We start from the raw sequence: 26,291 nt of genomic DNA on the forward strand, positions 1-26,291 counted from the left end.
CCTCCTCTGCAGATGGCTCCAAACCTTCTCTGCATTGCTCGGTCTGGCAGCGGTGGCAAACGCGCACAGCACTTGGGTGTTTGCTTGCTGCCAGCCTCGGGGAAGCGTGGGAGCTCCTGAATGGGGATGCCAGGGAGGCACCAGGGCTGGCTGTGTGCCCTCGGGGAGCTGACCGCGTCCCCTTCCCTCCCAGGTCTTCCCAGTCACCAAGGTAGGGTGGGACAGCAACACCAGTGCCATAAAGGCTATTGGTGTTGTCCTGATAGCAGCCAGCAGTGGTTTGGTCAGAACTGCAAATGGTTTCAAATGTTTTTGTAAAGAAGTTGAAGGCGTGTTTTTTGCAAACATTTCTGTTTAAAATTGTTATCCAATGTAAAAAGTGAAACTCCAAAGCCTATCTGTGTCTTTGTTGCTCTGTAGGAGATACAACTCCTTAAAAAAACCCACATAGACTCTTTATCTTTTCTTCTTTGGGATAAACCACTTCAAAATTTATTCTTGACGTCCCGTTACAAATTAATTTCAGTCTCAAATTACTTTTTTCACAACACCCCCCCCTCCCCCCCTTACTTTTAAAGTTATAGCCCAGTTGAGAGAAAGAAGCAAAATACATTCACTGTGCATTTCTGCCCTACCTGGACAAAAATGGCAAACATCCACAAACTTAAGGAGCAGACAGCACATCAAATTCTCCAATTACAATAGGCTGACAAAGCCTCAAGAAATTGCAAGACAGCATCTGCTTGTTGTCTGCAGTTAGTTTACACATAATGGGATGAAGATTTCATGAACATATTAAAGTGGCATCTTTCCGCCCCAGATCAGGGAAGGCTGGAGCAAGAATTGTCTGATGTTATCTTTATGCACAGATTAGTCAGAAAAAATCTCTTCTCTCAACTGGCAAAAAAGAATATTGCATGTGTATTTTGGGTCATGGAGGTGCTAGATTTCCCGCACACCAACTTTTGATGGAGACACCCATCTTGAATGTAGAAGTATCATCGTGTTGCTCCCTTGAAATCTGAGTAGGAATACCCTTTCCTGCCCTTCTCCTCAGTACTTCTCCTATTGTTTCAGCTGTCTCCAGTGTCTTGCTTTGAATTGTTGATTATAAATTACCTAAATTCTCGAATTACCATTCATGTATTTTCTTCAGGAAGCTTCTGTCAGATTGCAGGAAGAATATTTTAGGAAGAAGAGCTTAAAATAGATACATATGATTTTGAGAAATAAAAGAAAAACACTGCAGTCCATAAAGCCATCTGAATATAAAAATGGTTTGTCTTTTGCCCACTCTAATTAGGCAATCAAAAATAGAAATATTCGAGCAGGGCATATCCAATTAAGTTTGCCATTCACCAAGCTTGAGGGTTTCTTACAGAGACTTCTACCATAATAATAAGGAGATGGAAAAAGAAAGCGGTCATTAGCAATGCTCAGGGAATGTGGTTTTCTTGATGTGAACCACTAGTGTGGTAGATTTGAGAGGCAGCAGTACTTAGTGGCTTTTTCTTAGACAGTTCTCCTTGTAGTGAAGAGTGTAATGATGGTCTTCTAGTGGCATCAAAGTATGTTGATGCTACTACTGAAATGGCTTTGCAGACTTGAGAAATCAGCATCCTCGTGTTCGCTAAGCTGTGTATGATTATTGGGTTGGAAGGAATGGCTTAATTTCGATGGTTTCCATAGAGGAAGGGTCTGGGGTCTTGAAACAGGTCAGAAGCCTTCCAGGATTTAGTGGCCTTCCTGGCAGAGAAGACACAGGATGCCTTGGTTTATTGACAGCAAAGGGATAACAGGGGTTTTTGTGTCATCAAGTCTTGCTTTTCTCTTCTGAAGATGGAGTATTCTCAAGCTGCTCCTCCTGAGGTATCTTGTACAGGACACCCGAGAAGCACATTTCAGGAGTGAGTGTTTCAAAGGAGAGCACGTCTGGCAGCAGCACCACGTCATGCTCCTGGGCTCGGGTTTTGTGATTGCATGGATGTGAGAGAGGAAGGGTTGACCAAACGCTCTCCAAGAGGTCCCTTCCTACCTAAATTATTCTCTGGTATTTCTGTAAGACCTTGACCTGATGAAGGATTGCTTGGAGATGGGGCTTCATAATCCTCCTCTCATTCCTGTAAGATCTCTTTGCCCGGTCCATGTTGTTGAGTTCACTCTGCACCACTTCAAGTGAGCAAGTGTCACTTTCGGAATAGTACTAGCTCATGCCAGAAAGCTGTCATTCACCAGAGAAACGATGGCTTCCTGAGCAGTAGAATTATGTCATAGTCTTTAAAGAAAGAAAACTGGTGCAATCTGTGTGCGAGTGAATGAAATGTTGTAGCCTGTAAGACAGGCTGAGAATCGTTTTCTAGTAAGTGTCAGGAAATTTTGGAAGACGACATGTCGCTGAGAGATTAATTGTCAGACAGAGGAAAAAAAGGAATTCTGAGACCAGTATACACATGTACTGGTAAAAACTTACCTGAAGTAACCTTTATAAGCTCTAAGACTAAACAGTTTATCAGTGCTCATTTGCCAAAGGAAATTGGTGAATTGGTAAATTATTAGGGTAATTTGTATCCACAAAAATAGTTCACCCGTTCACAAAGAAGAATATATCATACTAAGAACTGGCTTGCATTTCGAACTGTGAATTAATAACAACTGAATGCATGCTGGCACATAGTTTAGATTCCAGCCATGAAGTCTCTGAATTGTGAGCTGGAAACTACAATAATGTATTTCATAAATACATTCTTGTTTTTGCTGGCATCATGTTGCACGTAGCAGTTATAAGAGCACTGTGCAACATTTAGCAATCTTAAAGGCCAGGGAACAGTCTGAAAATCTTCTTTGCATTATTTGGGGAATTGAAAAGTTGTTCCGAATCGAACTAAAATGCACAGGTCAAATTGCTAAAATGGAAAGCGTATATTGATGGGTTTGAAGCTTTCTCTAATTGGAAACTCTTATTTATAAGGGAATATTTTATTAAAACAAATTGTTCTTAAGATTGAATATTTATGTAAATATTTAGCTGTAGTTTTCCGCTCCAAAGAAACATTTGCAGATGTTGGATATTTGGTGTCAAGGACAAATTGAAAAGGAATCAAAATGTATCACTGAAGTGAACAATTGCTGAACCCAGGCAACTTCATTTCTCTCCTCCAGTGACGCTATTATGCACCTCCTTACTGAATCACAGCTTTTAGAAATTAAATGAATTTATGGGGGGTTTTTTTAGAGCTGGGACCAAAGATGTTGCTGCTGAGATAGCTTTATAGAAAATTTCACTCTAAACACCATAAACTCCCTTTTAAATGTAGGTTTTGTAGGTGTAATTCTCTGATAAGACTAATGCAATTTCATTTTAGGTATGAGGCATACATGGAGACTTGAATAAATAAGCACTCTTGTGTTGTTAGAAATAGACTTCTTGGCATATTTTTCTTAGATTTTAAATCACACAAAATAACAAGGAGGATTTAAATTCACTTTTTCACAGGAAGTTTTTCTATGGATAAGCTTTTGCATATTTATATGAATCTAAAATGGAGTTTAAAAAAAATTATGTTTAGGTTTCGCTCATCCGTATTCTAAGGCTGATGGAGGAGCTTAGGAGTGAATCGGATGTGCTTACTTCAGGGCAAACAGAGACAAGGGGGAGCAGTAGTTCTGGTCCCCGAGTAGAGATTAAAACAAGATTAGCTGAGTAGGTGTTGTCCATCCTCCTTGAAAAGTTTCTATTGATTTCTGAGGGAGCTCATGCTGACTTTTTTCAAAGGAAAACAACACATGTTACAGGAATAGTGCCCCTATTCCCATGAAGAATATTAGGAGCTTAGTGACTCAAATAAACCACAGAAGCTTTCAGCAGTCACATTGTGAGCCCAGATTCACACAGCATGTAGGTTGCTGCAGCCAGTTGTTTTACCAAGAAACTTTGACTTAAATGGGTTCAACCCACACAAAGAAAAGTCATTAAATTCAAAATTCACATGGTTTAAAGTCAGGCTGTAGGCTCAGGGATGCAACACACTTTGCATTAGCAGCAGGAACATGTAGCACTCCCAACTCCTGGACTAGGTAGGTTCCTATATATGGCCGATGATGCATGGGAAGAGTTACATATCTGAGAATGAAATTCAGAGAAGACTGCGCATTAACCCAGGAGTCTCTTAAGTAGTAGCAGGAAAGGCCAAGAGGAAAGCTTTTGCTTGCAGTCCATCTTTCAAAGAGAGATGGAAACCTAATTCCAGGCTAGAGCGATGCATTTAACCCCAAAATGAAATTGGAGCTGTGAACCCTTCTCTGGAGTTAATCACTGCAACTGAGATGATCTTTCTCAACATCCACATCAGAATACTAGGAGGGAGGTGCCCCCTGTGCAGCAGGGTGCTCACTGGGGTTGTGACAGATCCTGGCTAAATTTCTCCTTGATTATTGGACGTGAGCCCATTTCCCAAGAAATATGATGTTCCACTCTCCTGATTTATCTTGGTGAAGCTGTTCTCCTCTATAATAGGTGTAAAAGAAAGACATTAGTTGTTTTAGCCCTTTTTTTTTAGGATACTGGCTTGATGCCGTGTCCTAGCCCTTGCTCCCATTGACTGCACAAAGCAGAACAGCTTCCCTGGTACAGCCCAAGCACAAAACACCTAGTCAGTCACTGGACTAAGAATTAGGGATAGCTTGGGATTGATGGCAGTAATCACAGACTTTTGCCTTGATGTTTGATTCTGGAGAGACCCTGAGATATTCCAAATGGTTATAGATAAAAAGTAGTCAAGAACTTCTCATTAACTAAGATTTCTTTCAGACAGAAATGTGAATTGCAGGTCTTGCTGTGAACTACGTTCCCTACTTGTCCTCATGACACCTACTTGGCATCTTAAAATATCCTCCTAGATGGCATCTTAAAACAGCCAAACATCTACCCAAGGAAAAGCCATTCGTACCATAATAGTTGCTCTCATGATTATTTCTAAGTATAGGGATCTAGCAGCTTTTTATTTGTTACATTTGTTAGACTCTCAAAATTCAATGTAAATCCTGTTTAAGTGTCTTTTCCCTCTGCTTAATTATGACTTGTTTAAATTCTTTGTCCCTATCATAGTTACCCTGATCTCAATGTTTTTGAATATATCTGAAGCACACAGATTTGCAGAGTTGGATTTTCCTCCACCAAATGTTGAGTGTCAAAGGTAGTCACATAATTGGGTGTCTGTGTGGCTATAACCCATTGCAAAATGGGGATCTTTGTCTAAAAAAACATCAAGAATTCAGCCTTTCCATTGGGACTGAGAAGAAGCCTTGAGAATAGAGCTTTCCATTTCGTTGGGCAGAGGAGGAGGAAAAGGAGAAGGAAGATGTTGTCTTGACAGTTTCATTTTTGTTTGTTTGTGAAGACTCTAGTTAATATTTTTAATAATCAGCCTGAGCTTTGGAGATGAGCTCAGCATATGTGAATATCTCATAAAAGTCATTTAATCCGTACAAATGTAGTAAACCAGAACTTTTAACACTTTGTGTTGTGAAATTCTGGTGACAATGCAGTTGTCAGTCATTCAGTGATAGGAAATTAAGAATTTGTTACCAGAAAGGGGTGAATGGGTTGGAATTAATCCTATTGAATCACATGTGCAAATGCATTGACCACCTTGTGGTTCCCAGCGTCAACTAATTATATCGCAAATGCCACAGTGCCTTTATCCAGAGGCATACCTGGTTTTCTGTATGCTGTTATAGATGTTCAATAGGGTTCTCTCCTGGTTTTAGACACTGATTGATAAGAATACAAAAGCAAAGTAAGCACAATTTTGTGTACCCATTTGGATATTCAACATGAGCAAATGCAATCTCCTGTGACCATTCCAAAACTGTTGAACTTCCTTAGCTTGCCACTGTGATTCCTGGCAAAAGTCAGAAACGTAGCTTAAAGCAAATTAGTGATTTATGCTTGAATACGCGAATGAATGACTGATAAACACATCTGGATATATTTACCTTTCAGTAACCGCTGATTTATTTCTCCCAAGTATAAAACAATATTTGTTGCATTCTTGTTTGTTGGGGTTTCTACCCAAATCCAAATCATTGAGGCGTGAGTGTAAGGTACCCAACTATAAACTTCATTGCCCGTGAAAAGCCACACTTAATTTACTGATCTTCCAAATTGCTGTGTCCAGGGAAGGATTAATGGAGCAGCCTATCTGCTGCTTAGGAACCTCTCGAGAACACTTTGAGATTGTTATACCGTTGTTTTAGTTAATAATAGGAGTATTAACTTACTCAATGGGAGTATCGATTTCCAGATAATTTACAGGTGGAAATTGCATCATTATGAGTGTATTTATATGAAACATGAGAAACATTCAGAGAAGCCATCTGGAATTAACAGCCAATACACTGTCGGGAATCCAGTTGCTTCAGTTCAAATCTATGAAGTTTAAAGTATTTTGTAAGCAATGTAATATTTCTGATGAGGTGCTCTCCTCCACTAGTATGTCGTGGCAGGAGGGCTCCTTAGCTGCCTTTATGCGCTTATTATCGGAGAGAAAGCTACTTCTGCATGTGCTCTTCCCATTTGTCCTCCAGACCATACACACACACTTCATCCACAAGAAATGATTCATGAAGCCAAGTGCTTGCAGCTCTTGAAATCCGGGGACTGAGTTTACTGGTGTTTTCTAGTTTTGTTTACTACATACATCATCACACCAGGCTATGGCTTAAACATTGATTCTTCATGGTTCAGAAAGCACTCTCAGCTCTTCTGTGACATTTGGACAAAGCCGGAGTGGCTGAAATTTATGGAGTCGGGCTGTAAAACTGTGGTTGTTCAAACAGTATGAATCTGACAGAGCGGAGGGAGAGAACGAAGGACACGTAATAAATAATAGAAACGGTGCATATATTGTAAAGCATGCTGGGAATTGAGTTGTAAATGTAAATCCCTTTCTCCCTCCGTATGAAACTGCAAAAGCAACCAGTAATTGGAATTATCTGATAAATGTTACTAAAATGAAGAAATGTTACAGCTTTTAGTGCCAAAGTCTCCCAGAGCACATTCTCTATGGGCTTACTCAGCCCTAAACAGGTCAATAACCTTTGATGCAATCCATTGAGGAAATAGAAATGTCAGAACTATAAAGTAGCCTGTATCAATTTCAGTCCCTTCCAAATAACCAGTTTGACCTATGGATCTAAATACTGAAAATAAATAGGAGTCTTGAGCCGCTGAGATGCCAACAATCTCCTCGCTGTTTAGACTTGAACAAAAATGGCCATTTTGGTAAGGATCCCAGTTATCATTCAACAGCAATGAGTGACCGTTTTTCATTATTATTACTTTTTAAACATTGCAGGACTGCTGTGCGGTCCTCAGAGTCAGTGACACATAAGTCATTTGGCTGACATTTTAATAAACATCTGCTTTTTTCAGGGCAAGCCACAACAGTCATCTTTGTTAGGGTTTTCTGGCGTTCTAATGTCATCTCCATGGATATTGCAGTCTGTTCCTGCAGAAACAAAACAAATATAAAACCAACGAGCCCCTCCAGAACTCGGAGTGGGATGGAAAGACCTTGAGAGCTTTTATCCCTCTCCGTTCATGCTTCTCACCCGCAGCTCAGCTTTGGTAAGAGTTCACAGGAGGCTCGCATTTGCTTCCTCAGGTGGTGATGTCTTCCTGATGTAGAGCAAGGTTTCTGGACTTCCCAGGATGGGAAAACTGGGGGTGATCAGATCAGGTTGGAAGGGTGATGTTCTTCCGCATGGCAATTGCTGAATTTCCAATAGCCCGAGGGGCTGGAAGTGGGTGCCTCAGGCAAAGGGCTTTGGTTTCTTGTTGTTACGTTATGATATAGATATTAACTTGTGTTTAGAGTTTAAACTAGCGTGATTCTCTTGCCCTAAAAATGCACATCTTTTTAACGGTGTGGGATGGTGGGAGTAACGCTGTGCGAGGTGGTGCAAGAGAGGGACTGCTTTCTCATAAATTGCCGGCTTAAGTAAATACTGAGTGTGCCAGACAACCAAACCTGTAAAAAATAGTTTTGTTTCACTGCTTCTTAATCCGTACTAGCCAGGAAATATTGAGAGAGTACGGTAGTAAGGGCTGTGTTATACTGTGGAAATATGCTGTTATGACTTAGATTTCCTGTCAGAGAAACTGAAATTTTTTTCTGAGGTCACAAGGTGAGAAACTTTAGAAAGTGAGAAACTCTCTTATTTATGAAGGGATATGGGCTCTCATTAAATGTTTTCATCTGATAACAAGTATCATTAAATGACGGGGTTTGGAAACCTCAGCTTATTTTTTTTGTATTAAAGTGCAAAAATACCCACTGGAAAACCTAAGCAGACTATTTAATCGCTGAGCATGTGCTTTTGGAAGTGTGAATTTATGTCTTCTTTGCTCTTATCAGAAGTTATAGAGGGCAGGGGTAACAGCAACATAGTGTCTGGGCTAAGCAATCTCAAAATATAATGCAGTCGGATAGTGTGCCTTGAAAGTTGTAAATAACCTCCTACGTGCAGATACAGAGCAGAAACTGAACACCATTTATCGTATGAAAATTCCTAGTTTTACTCTAGCACTGATCCTGATCGCTTTGTCACAGAAGGTCCCGCAGTTTTCTGCCTAAAGCAGACAATCAAATGAGATACTGAACCCGTTTTCCAAGGTTCGACGGGATCCTAAAGGAGGTCTAAAGTGGTTTTGGGGGGTTGTTGTTTTTTTTTTTTTTTTTAATTTATGTTAATTTTTAGGATATACCGCTTGGCAGCTGCCTCATACAGCTGGGTGTACCAAGTGAGTCATCAGCTCTACAAGAGTACCTTGGAGCTGTGCTGGGTTTTATGGCAGATTCAGTAAGGAATAGAAATGGACCAAATAGCTTAAGGCAGCTAGAAGGGGAATCTCTTCAAAAAATCAGAAAGAAGGCAGGGCCCCAGATTATCCTGACAGTAATTAAAAAATAATAGTGTCTAGGGCTTATAGGTAACTTTTTGGCAGTGGATTGAAATGTGCCTGAGAAAGAGGTCAGAGACTTTACCTGCATTTTTTTCAGCTGGAGAAGCTGGGACGGTGAATGGTAGGTGATTCGCACCGTCCGTAGGAGGTCACGGTGCCTGTGCAGTCTCAAAGGCTCATTCACTGTGATTACAAACGCTGCACTTAACTTCTAGGGCAGCATCTCGCTCAAGAGACAGGTAAGGGTGGCTCAGGGCCAATAAAATGCAAACAACTCAACAAATGACACCACTGTGCTTAGAGGAAAATTAATGATGGTATATTAACTGCTGCTCTGGCAAAAGTTTAATCTTGAACTCTCCTCCAACTCCCACCACTGCTCTGAGCATGCTTCCTCTGCCTTGTCACACCATGTCTATGCTGAACTCTTGAGCTCCGCTTTGTACATTGCAGCAGTCGATCTTAAGACTCCCATCCATCTCCTAGGAATGCCATCGCTCATCCCTATCTCTTCACATGACAAACTGTGAGGTTACTGTGAAAGCTGCCATATTTTCGGTGCCTCTCGAGCTCTGTATCCTCTTGGCAGCTTTCCGTGATATCCAGCGAGATCTAACAAAAGGCAGCCACGTAACGGTGGTCGTGTTGCTCCAACTAAAACCCCTCAGCCAGTCCGATGCATGCAGCTCTGCCTGCCAAGGGTTCCCTCGCTCACCGGATCCTCTTCCAGGGAGGAGAAATTAAAGGCTTGTCTGCTTTTGCTTGAGCCGGGCAGCCTAATTCTTCTCTAATGTCTGCGATCCCAGAAGGCCGTTCGCTTCTTAGAGAGGTGGTTGAGCTCTGTGGAAGAGTGGAAATAAACAGATAATGCTTGCATTTGTTTTCTTGAAAGCATTTTTGGCTCCGGAATCCTTCTGGGAAGGGTAGATGCTGAATGTCAGGAAAATGTTTGTAATCAATGATTTACAATGACTGCATGTTCAAACCAGTTGTAGATCTGGTTTAGGCAACAAAGGAGGAGGAGAAGGGAATATAGGGTACACGTATGGGCTTTGCCAAGAGCAAGGCTGACGGGATGGCAGGTACGCAGCCTGGCTGGCTCTGACCATCTGGAGTAGGCTTAAGGATAGATCTTTCTGTAGGTCCTTCTGCCTGGCATGTCTAGACCTTTCCATGTGGGAGCTAAAACAACACAGGGCAGGGGGATGAAAGGGGAGCCACCCAATGATGAAACAGTGACGCCATCTGGACCGGAGCAATCTGGCATGATGCTGCTGAAAGGAGCTGTAATGACATAAATTCGGCTTGGCCCAAAGGTGATACAGCTCTGCTTTCACCTGTCCGAGCCTTTTAAGCCGTCTTTCTGAGGGCAAAGTTTCATTTTGCGCGTTGTCACTGGTAGTACAGGAAAGACTATTTTTAAAAGGCAATGTCAGCAGGCACGGACGGTGTCTGTGCTCCTGGAGGAGAGGTAAGCAGAAGAGAGACGGAGCAGCTCTTTCCGTGTCTGCTGATCAAACGGAAAACAGAAATACTGTCAATCTAACCTCCAGTTCTTTGAAGAAAAAATCAGAAACTCCTGCTATAAAGAGATGGCTTAAAACCAGTTTGGGACGGAGGGAAGGTACTAATAGGGAGACAAAAATAGCTGGATGAGCTAGCATTACCTGCCACCCTTTCCTCAGCTCTAATTTCTGCCTTGTATAGTGTTATACAGTTAACAGCTGTATAATGTAAATACAGTTAACAGCTTAGAACTGGTCGACTATTGCAAAAACTGTATTCCTGAACCCTCAACTCATCCTGAAGAGTGGTTCAGCTCCATCACATGCCTGCTCTTTAGTGAGGAACGCCTACACCATTAGCTTTTTGGAAGAAAAATAACTGGCAGTAGTTATCACCATTCACCATTTGTCGAGCTCTTGCTATGTATTCAGCCAGGAAGCACAAAAATACTGCATAACCAAAGTGTCCACGTGGCATGAAGGGAGAATAATTGGAGCAAACAGCTTGGGAACTGACTATGCACTGAAAAAATGTTTTCCTATGCTATTCAGCAAGGGTTTATGAATAACAAACAGATTTTTCTCTCATCTGAGCAGCCTGAAATTACTTTCTGATGCAGAAATAGCATACACATTTCAGATAATTTATATGTAATAAATTAACCAATAGTTCTGCTTCTCGGCTTACAAGGACTAGCAAACCACTTGCAGATCCAGAGTAACACCAGGGAGTGCTAATCTAATGAATGCATATAACCTACTTATATTAACTGGGATGCGGTGTTTGAAGTTGATAGACAGAAGGTTGGGGAGATAGAGGTCTGAAGTAGTCTGTCAGTCCGGAGAAACCCGTCCTTGTGCCCGTCGACCATCTAAAAACATTGCATTTTACTAATCTGTCAGAATTAAAGCTGCTTTCTCCTTTTTGGAAGTGCTCCTCTAGCTATACATGAGCTTTGTCAAATGAAAAACTGAGCAGCACTGAGCCAACAGGACCATTCGTTGCCTAACTTCTCAGTCCGTCGGTGATTCCACCCACAGCTGCTCAGATAGGCCTGAACATGATCCAGGCTTCACTGAAGAACTGAGCCGGCAGGAGATTTTAGATCAGACTTCACGTATAGCTGGTTCCCAAGACAAAAAGAGCATTTTTGACCTGGGCTCTTAAAGGTGTTAATGTGATGTAATTCCAGCAGTCCTGAGACAGAGTTTAAGAAGGTGAAAAAAAAAAATCTTTTCAGTGGCTCCATTCCAAACTGAACTGCAGTGAAGTGGGGCTACATTAAGTTATGAACACTTCGTGGTGAATCTGCTCTGCCATTGAAACTTGAGTCCAGCTCCAGGACCTTGTGAACATTGCTGGTTAAGATAATTGATAAAGATTTGGGGTTTTCCATTGCATTGTTTAAAAATTATTGACACTTTTGAAGAGATCCTCATTTCTACAACACTTAGTTACACCAGTTAATGTGTTTTAATGCAGCATGTCGTAGCTATGTACTGATAGATGAATTTAACATTTAGTAATGAAACTGGCAAAATAACAACATGCCCGGAAGTCAAATGACTTCTGGGGTTTTTTTTTCCAAAACTTCATAACAAATAACTATGCATTACCATCTATAGTGTCAATACAGTTAAAATGGACATCTGAGGATTCACAGCAGAAGTTAATTTGGACTGGTCTGCAGCTGAGCTTTTAATTTTGCAGGTTATTCTCTCCAGTAGGATTCAAAGTTTACAGAATAAGCTGGAAATTATCAAAGCAATAGCAAGCAAATGTGCTGTATTTTGAGGACGGGACAAAACACATTTATATTTCATTTTTGTAAAAAAACCCACCACATTTTCATCAAAAATAAATCTAAACCTGGAGAATTAATTAACTTTTTTTTTAAAATGTCACTGTTAGAACTCTATGTTTTTTAATGATTGCCCAGCATTAGCAATGTTACTTCTTTGAGACTGGCAGGAAGCACATTGCATTCAACGTTTTCCCTTTGCAACGCATGGACTCTTGCAGGTTTCACAATGTGGCTTTCACTCTTTGCTGCAGTTTTTGAGGTGTGCCTTCCATGAGACAAGGTAGAAATGCAGAACTAATCTTCTGAATGGAAAAACTGGGCTGACAAGTCTGACATTTCTGTGGTTTATATTACCTGTTAGTAAAAACGAATAAGCAAACCCCAACCACATTAGGCAGAGAGAGAGAATAATTTATGCGTAAGTTTTCAGTCTTCCAGCAGTTTTAATTACCCAGGTTTGGTTTTTCATTTCTCATTTTCCTCGATTGAAAAAGCACATGTCAATGATCTCTACTAAATACAACTATAAATCCTTCTAATCATTTTGCATTTGTTGTAATATCCATCAACTATTTATGAATTGTTATTCCTCAGTAGAAATAAGGAAACCTTTCATTATTCTCTTGTATCAATCCCCTTATGATACGCGTTTCCAGTGTATCATTGCAGAATTGAACGTAGGACACCAAAGCCAAACAGAGGTTGTAAAGGATTGATAGCCGCCAGCGTGGGCACACTGCTGTGTTACACACGCACGCAGCCAAAACACACTAGCCGGCATATTAGAAGTAACGCTTTAACACTCACTTCTTACATCTTATTTGTAATGATCTGAAGGCTGCGCTCCTGGAAGTAAGTGGATCCCTTGTTTTTGAAGAGGGAAGGTTGCCAAATGATTAATAAGGGAATGACTGTAATACCGCAGCAATGTTAATTTCTTTCAGATGCTAAGAGTCAACATTTGAAAGACAAACGCTGCAAGTATACAACCTGCAGCTCAGAAAACATAGTCATAGCAAATATCCTGCTAACCCCTACCAAATGATATCCAATAAATACTCTAACTTTGTGATGTTAATGTATAGCTTAAGACCTCAAAAATCATTCCAGTTTACTATGGGAAACGCCCAATGTTTTCACGTATGAAAGCCAAATTAGACATAGTGCCATTTAATACCCGGGGTCATTCAGATACGGGAGGTGTTTTTTACTTTTATGACCAGTGAAGTACAAATGCCTTCTGTATTTATTTATATATATTCTGTATTTATTTACAGTGCCTTCTATTTTCCATTTATAGTTTGTTTCTGCCTGTCTAACTCTATAATGCACTTCAAATACACTCAGCTAGATGTTTCTCTGAAAAATAAATCAGGGCAGGACTTTAAACCTTTATGCAAAAAAAATTATAATGTGTACAAGTAGAAAATGAAAGGGTTTTCCGTGTTATAGAAAGTATGGCTTTTCTTAGATAGCCAGGCAAATAGGCTAATTTTATAAAAGTATATAATAGTGGAAATTAGTTAAAGATGATAGCTGTGGAACAGACTGTCACCGTGGAGATAAAATAGGCTCCTGCCCCCACCACCTATTGTGCTCAAATCAGGACCAGGCGCGATGGAAGTGGGTATATGAGAAGGAAACACTGTAGAGTTGCACAAAAAACAAAAGGAGGAAAAAAAATCCCCTGATGAGGAAGTCTAAGGGTGAATGAGAAGGAGTGGTGATGAGACGGCAAGGCTCCAACGTCACTGAGGAGGAATAACTCCTCCCTGTCAGATGTCCCCAGCGGTCGACCCTTGCCTTGGCCAAAGGAGCCTGTCGCTCCCACCCACAATGACGGGGTTGGGTGGTGAGGTCCATGTGGATGTCCAGGGCCACTGTCACTGGTGGAGGTAGAGGGAACCACCCAGGTCCTGTTAAGTCTCCACATTAGGCACATGCTCACTGAGAAGCTGCCAGTTGACAGCTGTCTGGGGCAGCCTTTCTCTCTTTTTTTCCTCTCTTTTTTTTCCCCAAACCTTCCCCTAGAGACTCATGTTGCTGTTTCTGATGGTTGTCAGTGTCACCTTTTCCTCCTGCTTGGTCCGACTCCGGCTTGGGTCCCTTGTGTGCATGCTCTCTCTCTTCACGCTTTTAATTTACAGCGGAGGGTAGGAGCAGCCGTAGGAAGTAACTGCCCAGCAGTAGGTCTGCTCTGGAAGAAAACTCTGCCCTACACCTTCTGCCTGTTCATTTATATCTGCCTGCTTGGGTGATAGCTGTGAGTCTCAAGCCGTGGTGCCCAGCGGGACGTGAGTGTCCTACTGCCATCTCCTACCCATGCGGAGAGGTCTGGCACCCAGCAGATGGTGGCCTCAGATGGACCCAGACCATCAGCTGCTGACTGGGGACAGGGAGTCTTTCCATCCCCATCCATCAATGAATGTGAGGAAAGGAGGGCCTGGACCAGACCTCCCTTCTGTCGCTCCTGGGGACAACCGTGAATCGAAATTCCATGTGTTTTTAGTGTGTCAGTAACAGAACTGCATCACCATGGCGAATAAGATGAACGTTTCTCCAGATGCACCAGGTTAAATGGCTCACCCCGACCAAATTTAGAGTCTCTTGCAGCTGAGGAAACACCACGTAAAGCAAATGCCACACAAAGCAGCTACCCACGGAGAAGGTGCCTACAGGCTCCATCCAGGGCCCCCAACCTCCCAGGTGGGACAGCGCAGAGGCAGCAGGCAGCTCCAGGACAGCTTTCCCCAGGAGCAGAGGGCAGCTCTTCCCAGTCACCGGGACCAGTAGTCGTCCTTTGTGGACACCAGGCCACGTGGCTTCCAACCCTTCTGGGAGGATGGCCACAGTTAGGATAGGTACCTGAGCAGGAGAGAGAGAAATATTAGCTTTACTGCTAATTCCCAAGCTTATTTCCCAGCTCTTCCCTGATTTCCCCAGTAAAATTGCTTTTTAATTGTACAAAAGATTTGCTGTCTGTGCAAGGAAAGCATTCCACCTTGGAGAGGGGGTAATTAATTTTCCCAGGCTCTGGGAGCTTGTTTGTTCTGGCTTCAGAAGGAACCTGACCCGTCTGCTGCTTTGCTGAGCAGAAAAGATAATTTCTTCTGAAAACTATCCTTATCATGAAACCCGCCTTGAATGTTGATCCAATCTATGTCAGGCAATCCTTTTAGTGCAGAAGTAAAACTGGAAAGTTATCTAAATAGCACCATCATTGGGAGAAACTGCCGTGACCTTCTTTTTGCAGAAATATTTGTTCTACTGGACAAGTGTTTTATGCTATTGCCCACCACATCGTCCAATTTTTGTATAAATCATAGGGATAATGTATTTTCACTTTGCCAGAACATTATAACTATGTCTGGCAGCTTTAATTTCTGTGGTAGCTTTTTTTTCAACCCAAAGTACTTTTAATTAGATTTAGATTAATTTAGATAGTCTAAACATGTTCTAAAAATGTAAGACAGCTGCTCTGTCTCATATGATAAGCGAATTAAATCGGTCATGTTTTCATTCATCATAGCCGAGGATCAGGTGGCAGGGATAGATTGCAAAGGTAAGATGGTTTCTTTTCTAGCAGATGCTGGCAGTGCGTCTGAACATGAAAGGATGCCATTAAACTGCTGAACCTTCAGGGACAGTGTGGAGTTCCTTTGCACAGAAGAGTTGTCTTCCGGCTATGCTGACAACAGAAAATGCGCATGCCATCAAGAACGATCTGTTTCTGAGCCTTACTTATGAGTACGGAGGTGGTAGCTGAGCATTATGTATCTGAGGTAGCTTCTTGATGGGTTCCCTTACAGAGAGTAGAGACTTTTGGGGGGAAAAGGCATGGAGAAGGTGGCAAATTACAGATGATGTAATGCCCTATTGAGGAAAGCTATGATGTTCATATGGGCCTAGGAAACAGGATGTAGCTCCTCATCCACATTTTGATTCATACCAAACCTTGGAGAAATGTCCATCTGGGGCTTTGGTTTGGCCCCATATACAGATCTGTCTCCAAATGTCGTTCTTAATCTGGATTCACTGTGTGAGCAGCCCACTTTTCCAGGTGACACTAGTAGCTTCAGTTTGGACAGTTACTAGTATTTGTGTCTTCATTGTGATCTTAAAAACATGACTGAGAATTTTTTTCAGGTTCTGTTTTCCTTGACAAAATAGACTGCAAAAATAAAAAAACTTTGCTTTCATTGTTTTGAACAAGTACGTTGAAGATGCTGAGGCTGCCTCTACCGTTAAAGCTGGAGAGTAGCTCTACCTCCTGACAAAGAGGCTGTAGAGCTCATTAACCTGGCTGTGAGCTTGAGATTTCTAAAAAGCAGGTAAGACTGACTCCTTAGGTGCCAGGGAAAGCTATCGTGTAATTGAGTTTTCACTTTGTTGGTGCATATCTGTGTAAGGAATCTGTGGCTATCGTGGATGGGCATGTGCTATCTTGCATTTCTTGCATGGCTCTAGGTATTTGTAGTCTCCTTTTTGTGGTTTCTTTAAAAAAAAAAAAAGAACAACCAAAAAAACTTGCTTCCTTCCTTGCCACACATTATGAACAATAGCTCTGACTAATTTAAAAGGTTTGTGTTTCTTAGATGCAGAAGAGAAGATACTGTAATGAGAAAAATAACTAAAAGAAATGAATTTTACATTTAATTCTGCATGCAGTAAAGTCATAGCTGTCTCCTGGGAACTGGATTTTCTCTTCTGGTGAGAACAACTCCCAAGAAAGTTTGTGTATAGATGTCTTTTAATGTACTGCCCTTATTATTCTCTAAAACTCTTCTAAAAACGAGGACAGTAGCTATGACTGTTCAGCATCTTTTTCTATATTATTTCAGTATTTCCTTCTTTAGGATTTGGAACCAAATTGCATTCCTATAATAATGCAATATCCTGACAGCAGGGGCAACGGCAAACTTTAGAGATGTACGAAAACTGTGTCTTTATATTGTGGATGGTGTAGAAGGTGACAAGAAGCTTAGAGGAGAAAATAGCTTGGGGGAAAGGAGGATTAACCTCTCTTACTGAGAGTGGAACAGATACCCAGAAATTATATTTCGCCTGAATTGCATTCCTGGTTTGAATGCATTTTCAAATTTGGGGGAGGATGTTCTGGGGGAGGGCGCGTGGGAAGGAGCTGTAGTTCTTGTGTTTTGCACTCTGGCTGCATTTGCAGAGGAGACTCAGTAGCTGATACAGAGCTGTTTTGCCCAAGTACTGCCTTTTTCTTACTGGAAGAGTAATTTATTTGACAAGAAAAAAGGCAAGAAGGCGCCTCCTCCCCGCACCTCCACTTCTGGCAGCTTTTCCTTCCTGACCTGCCCCGTCTTTCTTCGGGCCGTTCCTCAGAACGGCTCCCGGCAGAGCGGCTGGCCTGGGCGAATCCACCAGCAAACGGCACAGGCAGCCGCGGCCGACTCCCAGCTGTTGATCTTGGACAGGACAAAGAAACGCAATCCTCTTTTGCGGGCGATTTTGAGTCTGATCGTTTTGGTACCGTTCCAATCCAAACCTTAAACCCAAACATCTCTGAATTCTCCGCGAATAAAAGGGAGCAGCGCCTGAGGGGAAGGGAGCCTTGCTGGCTGTCCTAGCGCTGCGGGTCTTCAGCTGCGAAGGAGGCTGCATGGTGGGCTCTCCTCAGCTGTGACCACAGGCCCCGGGGAAGCGGGTTTTTGTTCCCCTGGCAGCCCTCCTCCCGGGGAGCCGGCTGGGAGCTGCGAGCCGGGGCTGCTGCAGAGCGGTGCGCGGCGCCGGGGTGCTGGGAGAGGAGCTCGCCCAGAGCCTGCGAAGGAGGCGGGCAGGGAGCCGGGCAGGTTTCCATCAGACCTCTGATTTCCAGGTAAGCGGCAGCAGGAGTTTCATGGCGCTGAAAGCATCTCTGCCAGGGCCGGTCTGACAGACAAAGCTATCGAAAAAAGTCTGTGGCTCCGAGCTGACACCTGGACTCGGGATTGCAAGGCAGAGGGGGGGATTGCAGGCCATTGAGCTGACGTTCCCCAAACCCAGGACAGTGTGGGTTCAGCGAGCCGCTAATTAATCCCGTAAAGCGTTGCAAGAGTGAGCTGGGAGCAGCGAGGTTTCTTCTGAGCAGGCGTGAAGGTGTAAGTTACCACTGAGAAAGCACAAGTACAAGTTCAAAACATACCTGCGAGTGCCCAGCGGACTGGAAGTCTCCTGCCCGCAGCAGCATCCCGGGCGCTGCCGTGCTCCGCCGCCGGGCAGGAGGCCGGGCTCCCTGCGTGGGTGACCTGGAGAGCACAATCCCTTGAGGCTTAGGAATCCCAGCCTGAGCTCTGCCTCTCCAGGAAAACTGCCGTACGTTTTGGATCTGGGTCCCAGCACGATTTCCTCTTCCTCAGCAGAAAACTGAGGGATATAGCTAACAGGGAAATCGGGCGTTTGAACGTCACTGCTTCGCCTGGCATAGCGGTTGTACTGATGGTGTCTGAGACGGGTCTCGGCCTTCAACCGCAAACCTCGCTATTGCTAACGCCTCCTGTCCTTGCTTCAGGCGTGGTCAGCGTTCTCCCTTTGCTTCTACTCAGGGCTTTCTTATCCCATCCATGGCACAACTCCGGTTGCCCTCCTAAATATTTTAGAAAACATCACTTCAAATAAAATCTCCAAGGCTGAATTTAGACAAGAATATTTAAACTTTTCCATAGACATGAAGTCACCAGTTGGCACTAATCGGTGTTTATAGAAATAAAATCTGCTGGTTATTATTTGCTTTTCTGTTGGTTAAGCTCCTTTAACCCACGCTGCCTTCCACACCGGCCTCCGTTCGGTGGTAGCCTGACAGGTGGTGAACTTCTCCATCGGTTGGCATTTCAATGGTTGAACAACTTCCACAACTAAGTAGCTTAAGAAGTACCAAAGTCAGACCTGAATGATGCTTCTTGTGCTTGGCTTTTAGATTAGTCATCTCTGGCTATGCCTGAATCCCTCTGCTGTGCGAATCCCTTTCCCTCAGTTTAAGGAGAGCAATGGCTGGAATTTAAAGCAGAATAATAATAATCTTACAGAATAATCGTGGGAAACGAAGTTTGAGTTCATAATAATTGCTTGTATCAAGAAAATTATTTGGAAGTTATATTTAATCAGTTAGCAAAGAGAATTACACTTTGGGCCCCTCTCACCCGTCGGTACAAGTTACATTTCAGAGACTTGAGCAGATGCAAAGATCTATTCACAAAGGAACTCTAGACCAATAATTAAGTATGGAAAATATTTGGAAGATATTTATAAGATTTGGCAGTCTCTATCACTCCATTGGTTTGTGATACATAAACAGAAAAGGCGGAGAGAAATTAAGATTACGATGCAAATGATTTTGCATTTTTCACCTGCTTGTAATAGATTTCTAGATATTTGTGACAATGAAACTGGGAGGATTAATTTAAAAAAAAATATTACTGGAAGATGATCAAAATCTAATATTCCAAACCGCTGTTCGGAGAAGACGGTAATCATGAAAACTGACCCGTCAAAATAATTATTGAATACAGAGAACCTATCTTGAATGGGTGTCTTAAATTGCGTATTATTTCTGTCACTTTCAGGAACATCAAAATCAGCATGCTTTTTTAAGCAATGTCCAAAAGAGAGTGAAAGGACTTCATTGTTAATGTTTGTGGTGTAAATGGTTCTAAGCATTAAATGGCAGCCTACGTTGTTTATATTGGATTCAGATCCAAAGCAGCTCTTGAAGCTGTTTTGTCAGGTGTTAAACGGCACGTAAAGACACCACATTACTGACTATTGCAATTGTACCATAGATTATGAGATTATAAGAAGAGGACAATACACTGTTATTGTAAAGAAGAGCTATAATGCATATGAATCTTCTACAGTTACCAATAACATGACATCCACAAAATTAAAGGCTGAGTATTTCTATGTTGTCTGGCCCTGAAGTGTGAGTTTACCTTGACTGTATTTTGTGCCTTGTGAGTTGTTGAGGTGTGCAAGTATTTACGGTCAAACGGATCTGAGGCTGAGCACGTGACCCGATCCAAGACCTCGGATGTCAGAGGAAAAGCCATCATTTTTCTTCTGCCTACCACTAGGTTTTGGGGACATAGATATTTATATAGATGTAAGGGGGCACAAGATTTTTGCACTATAAACTTGTCATTTTCTAGACGTATACAGGGTGGTTGCTTACTTTCAAATGTAAATCAGAAGCCATGAAGAGACATTAGGACTGCAATTTCTAACTGATAGATTCAGTATGAGACCATGCACCCAGGATGGATATTTCATAGCAGATGAAAACTTTTGATCCATATTTAGCTACAGTTTCTTTGCAGGCTGCAGCTGAATTGGTTAACAGCTGATGCAAATCGTTATGAGCAAGCAAAGGGCCCACCCTCCTCATACCTCTACTGAAATACAGAAAAACTCATAGAAAATAGTTTCATATTTTGAAGAAACCATCCTGTAGCCTTCAGTTACTTTTTGTTTTAATCCAGTTTATATGCCTAACCCTTAAAGGCAAATAAAGCTAAGCAAATGGGAATGTTTAGAATTTTCTTCTGCAATTGATACATGGTATTTTTGGTTGTGTTGTCCTGGAAACCTAAGTCATGGCTTACATTCCCAGTATCATATAAGAGACTCCTTAGATGATTGCATTTTACTGGCTCAAAGTGCATGGATATTTTGAAGTGGCAGCGTCCAGCTGCAATCTCTATAATCTGCCAGCAGAACATATCCCAAAGGAATGATGTCCAGAATGCAAATATATTGTTTTAAATCATAACAATATCACTGAACCTTCCACATGTCATTCTAATCTCTTGGCACAGATTTAGATTTAACTTAACATTCAACCTAGTCAGTGTAATTGGCCTTGCCTACCCTAGGCTTTGGCTACAGAATTTTGAATCTCTGTAAAATATATTCCTTGTAGCTCTGGTCTTTCCCTTTCCTGACACCGGGTATAGCATAGGTTTGGATGGCACAAGCCTACAGTGCAATTAGGAAATTTTCCTCCTTGTTTTGTCTTGCCAGAGGTTGTAGTATTATTGTTCTTAGCTTCATGGTACTGAGTTGCTAAAAATGGGAGGAACTCGTGCTTTTATGTTCAGGCAAAGAAAAGTTCTCTAAATCTGACTAACAAAAGCACATAGTTCTGATAGTTGTTCCCTCACCACTGCTGGGCTGTATTCGTCCTTGTTTGCCAGATGGTTTTTTCCCAGGATTTCACAAGGTTTTGATTGCCTGACATGGAACAATTTCGAACTTTTTGTTGTTGTTGTTAGTATTGTTTAAATTGTCATATGCGTCATAATCAACCCACCTATTTGGGTCTGAGCATGCAAGTGAAGTATCTAAGCAGCATCTTAGTTCCTACTAACTTCAGCGAACATATGTGTCATCATTCTTAAAAAGATCACTCTTAAAAAATTCAGGAGCCAGCAAAGTTTAAAAAAGATTTTTTTTTTTTTTGTGGGTTTGTTTGTTTGTTTGTTGTTTAATCCTTGCTGTAGGCTATCCAAAGAGTGTTTTGTAATAGTAAATGCTAGGATGCTTCTTGTACCAGAGCTGTGGAGCAGCAGCAGGAGAAAGTGAATTGACAAACTCTTTAGCTACGCCTTAGCCAGGGAAGAGGAGCACCTAGGAAGGGTTTCATTCTCTGTCGAGACTCTTGGAGTGACATTGAGTGAGGAGGAACTGGGAAATGGTGGAATAAAAAAAGTGTGTCTTCTTGCTCTCCTCCTTTTGGGCAACTTTTTATTGCTCCTCAAAGCCATAAAGATGGGCTAAAGATGATTTAGGAAGTGAAATTCTTCCCTGTCTTTGCTTCCCTTCCTGGGTGATATCTTACAGAAGGATCCTTGTGAATTAAAGCCCTTTTTTCTATTTCCATGCTGCTTGTTGCTGAGCCTGGGCTCCCACTGAAGAATTCAGGGAAAAGAAGACTTTTCACTACTTTCTCTTGCTTGTAGTGTCTTCTCTAGGGATTAAAGATCTACATTCCATAATCTCTGTCCTTAAGGAACGTTAAAGCTTTATTTGATCTTTCAACAGACACTCAGCTATTCTTAATAGGATGATTGGAGATTGTCCTTACTAAGCTTGTTACATGTTTGAAGAGTCTTACAAGGTTTGTTGTGGTTCAGGAGAGCAGAGGAAGTCTTGAAAGAAACATCTCTTCCAGATCATGTCTATACAGTTCCTTGGAAAGGGGCTCCTTTCATGTTCCTTGTGGGCTTGACTATCACTTTATTAGCCAGGACAGTAAGCTCAGTTTCAGCACCACCGTACTCATGCTTTTAATGATTTGAATGTCCAAAAATATTCTGCAAATGAGGAAACAATTATATTATAGGATGGAAAATGTTGGGGACATCTAACATGGAAAAGTTAACTCTTTTTGACCTTACGTGTCTATCTCTTCTATATGCCAGAACTGGGCATATAGAAATTAATAAACTGTAGCCTGAGCTATGAAGTCATTACTGTGAAGGTGAAATTTGGCATCATTAGCTGGCGATCACTGAGACCAGCAATCAGTAGTGGCCTTAACCTGTGACTATCAGACCACAGTTTGCTTGACCACATGAAATTATAGCAACAGCATAAGTTACTGCCACAATATCAGCCAAGGCTGATATTCATCAGCCCCATCAACTCCTAATGAGGCAATAGCAGGGCTGACACCGAGATGACTTCTTTGCATTTGATCAGAGAGTCTCAATGGTTCAAATTGCCCCCCCCATCTGTGGGTAACTGAGGAAAACACGCCTTCCTGCTCTAAGGGTTGTTGGTGCAAGAGGGAAGGAAAGGGTTAATCTCCCAAATCTCATTGCCGTCCAGCAGAAAGGCATCTAATTCCCTTCTCTCCCAGCCTTCGTTCACAGAAAGGCTCGCCGGTTGACTGGGGATTCTGGAAAGCTGGGTTAGGTTCATGCACTTTGCTTCTCAGAAGTGTCATTTATCCTCTTTGGTACCAGGCTGGTAATAATGCTTCATTTTCTTTTAAGCACTATCCTCTGTTCATTTAAATGGCCAATTTCACCACGTGCGTTTAAGGCATTTAGGATCAGTAGGCTATCTGGCATTACTGCAAGTAGTAAGGTTCTGGTTAAAATGTAAATAAGGTTAAAAGAGAGCTGGTAAAACTAAATAGCAATAAGTTTGGTTTCCTTTTGGCAAAACAGAAGAAATACTCTCTGCTGATATTTCCCACAATCCTTATAGCTGCATTTAAAGACTATACTAAAATATAATTAGTATATATTGCATTTAATTTGTAGAAAATGGTATTAATAAGTATTTGGTTAATGGCATCGCCAGCCACAGGCTTATAATCAGCACACAGATGCTGCATAGGCAACCTGATTTCTTTCCCCCCCAGCCTGTGGCTGCCCATTTCTGCAATGTCCCTGCAGTAAATGAAGTTATTGGGGTACAGGGGAGACCAAACCCCTGCTATGTAAATCTGCAAATCTGAGTTTGGGTAGGTTTATGTCTCACAGAAGTCAGCCTGCAGAATTACTCAGGACGCTCACCCTATCCCATTTTATATTAAAAATATACTATTATGAACTTAAAAGATGAATATGCTGAGGTGTAAAACGTGCTTGTTATCTAAATTGTTTGCATTGCTGCTCGTTATTTATTTTAATTGTACTTTCATTTTCTTGTCCAATTTTATAGAAAGCTTTATAAAACCCGCAGTGTTTTAGCACAAATATCTTGCCCAACTGTTATCAGGAAGCACTCACTAACTCAAAAAAACGTTGTGAGGTGATTAATGTAATAATTCTTCCTGACAGGTAGAGGGTTAAACTCATAGCAAGTTCCCAGCACTAAAAGGGCAGAGGATTTATTTTTGTCTGTTGTGAACGAGGTAGTCTTGACAGAGAGAATACCAAGAAGCTTTTTGGCCATCCAGAACATCAGTCTATTTGCCAGGACCTGCACAGACTGTTCTAGTATGAAATTGCAATAGCTGAGCAGCTGGTTTAAAATGTCTGGAAGGAATATAACTGTTGGATTATCTCAGCAAGCAATTACTAAACAGCAGTAATTTATAAGAGGGATTGATTCTGCGTTTTTCAGTGGTGTAAATCCAGTATACAAGTACTTTTAGAATAAATTACTGCTAGAACCATTTTTTCCTTGAAAGAAATAACTTGGTGCTATGTATGTATGAAAACTAATTTCTTCTTGAAGCTATCCAGAACAAAAGTGATTTTCGGTCAAAGCATGGATTCCCATTGAAATACCGATCAAAATGCCACCTGGGTTCAAAAGGCAAGTGCCTGGGGTGGACTTCTCTGTTGGCATCGTATCTGGTGGGCTACCCTGCGTCCTAGGCTTCCAGGGGCAACAGTTTCAGGCTAGTTCCAGCAAGAGATGTCCCTGGAGCTGCCAGGTTTGTGGTTTTGGGGCAGCCCCGCTGTATTCACACAGTTACGTGCTTTTGTAGTTAATGTTTTTCTTAGAATTCTTCCTCCACAACAAATTTCAGGGACTCCACTTCTCATCCTGACTAGGAGCTGAAACTCCCAGCTATTCCTGGTCAAATGGAGATTCTGTGTTTTGAGCAGATTCACTTTACTATAACTAGGCTTTATTTATCAGCTATAAACCATGTATTGCTGGTTCCAGAGAGCACAAAAATGAGTTACCAGCCGGACATTCTGAGTATGTTGCTTTACACTGATACCTATGGCACGTGGGAGTGATAATGGTCCGTTGCCGACCCGCTTAACGAAAACTTGTGTAGGTGATGCCTGTGAGGCAGACTATAGGCTGAGATTTGTGTGGCATCATTATGCGTGCGTAGGCAGTTAAGATATTTGTGGTGAAATCATGGCCTCATTGAAGTGGGTGGCAGCTTTCCCACTGCCTTCAGTTTGGCCAAATACTAGCCTTTCTGTTGGTATTTACCCAGAACACTTGACTGAGTTCAATGGAGACTAAACGGCATAAAATTCAGCACGGTGCCGTGGCCCTACAAAACGAGCTCTGAAATCAGTTGACGTACATAGGGTTTGTACTGCTCCTTTGTATTTCCAAAGATCCGCTGTCTAAATTTCGCAGCAGTTTTCACTCAGATTTGTTTCAGCTCAGGTATGTGGAGATTATCTGTAAATTCTGCGTAGGCGTTCACAATTGTCTTGCTAAACAGTTCCCTGAGTAATAAGTATAAATGATGAAATTCTGTTATCAGGCTGGATAAAGTCCAGTAATATGACAAAACACTTAGGCTTCGAGAGCAAGATGAGCTACAGATGCATGATGGACTAAAACACATTTTAAAAGCCTCTCTCTTTCATGTGTGTTTCCCACAGAATATGATTGATAGAAAGAGGAAAGCCTGATTTTCGGTATTAAGCGGCAACATCCGTGTATTATGTGAAGGCAGAACTTGGCTCCATGTTTTTGTGTTGATCTGAATGTGCTGAGACTCCTGGGGGTTCAATTCCAGGCAAGAAAACACTCACATGAAGCCTATGAATTATTTTGACTTTATAACTGTGGGATATAAAACTCCCAGGTATTTCTGTGCTTTGAAAAAATTGCAGGTTTTTCAGCAGTGTATAGCAAGGATCGGTGAATCTGTGTGGAGAGGGCATATAATCTCTGGAAAGAGGGCTGTGTAATTATTGCCCTTAATACCGTTCAGGAACGCTGTCCCTACCATGACATATCCATCTTAGATTGTAAGATATATAACTGTGCCTTATCATCAAAATCTGTTTCAACTGGTATGGCTTAGATCATCCTGTTTTCTCATTTGTCTCTGGTATTTCCTGGTCTTTAAATCTCCAGACCACCTGGGGCTCTTAACCCCCTTTAATAAATAGGTCCATCACATTTTCCCCGTGTTCAAAAATGTCACAGCTGCTTCCAATATGCTATGCAGGGATCATAAAAATAAGTACAGTATAAAACATTATTATAGCCCTATTTCCAGTTTCTCCAGCATAGCTCATTTCAAGACATTAGCCGTTCTGCAAACTCTGTGCTGTGATTATTCCTTCCAGTCAC

The sequence above is a fragment of the Mycteria americana genome, chromosome 4, assembly GCF_035582795.1.
Source record: "Mycteria americana isolate JAX WOST 10 ecotype Jacksonville Zoo and Gardens chromosome 4, USCA_MyAme_1.0, whole genome shotgun sequence".
Classification (NCBI taxonomy): domain Eukaryota; kingdom Metazoa; phylum Chordata; class Aves; order Ciconiiformes; family Ciconiidae; genus Mycteria; species Mycteria americana.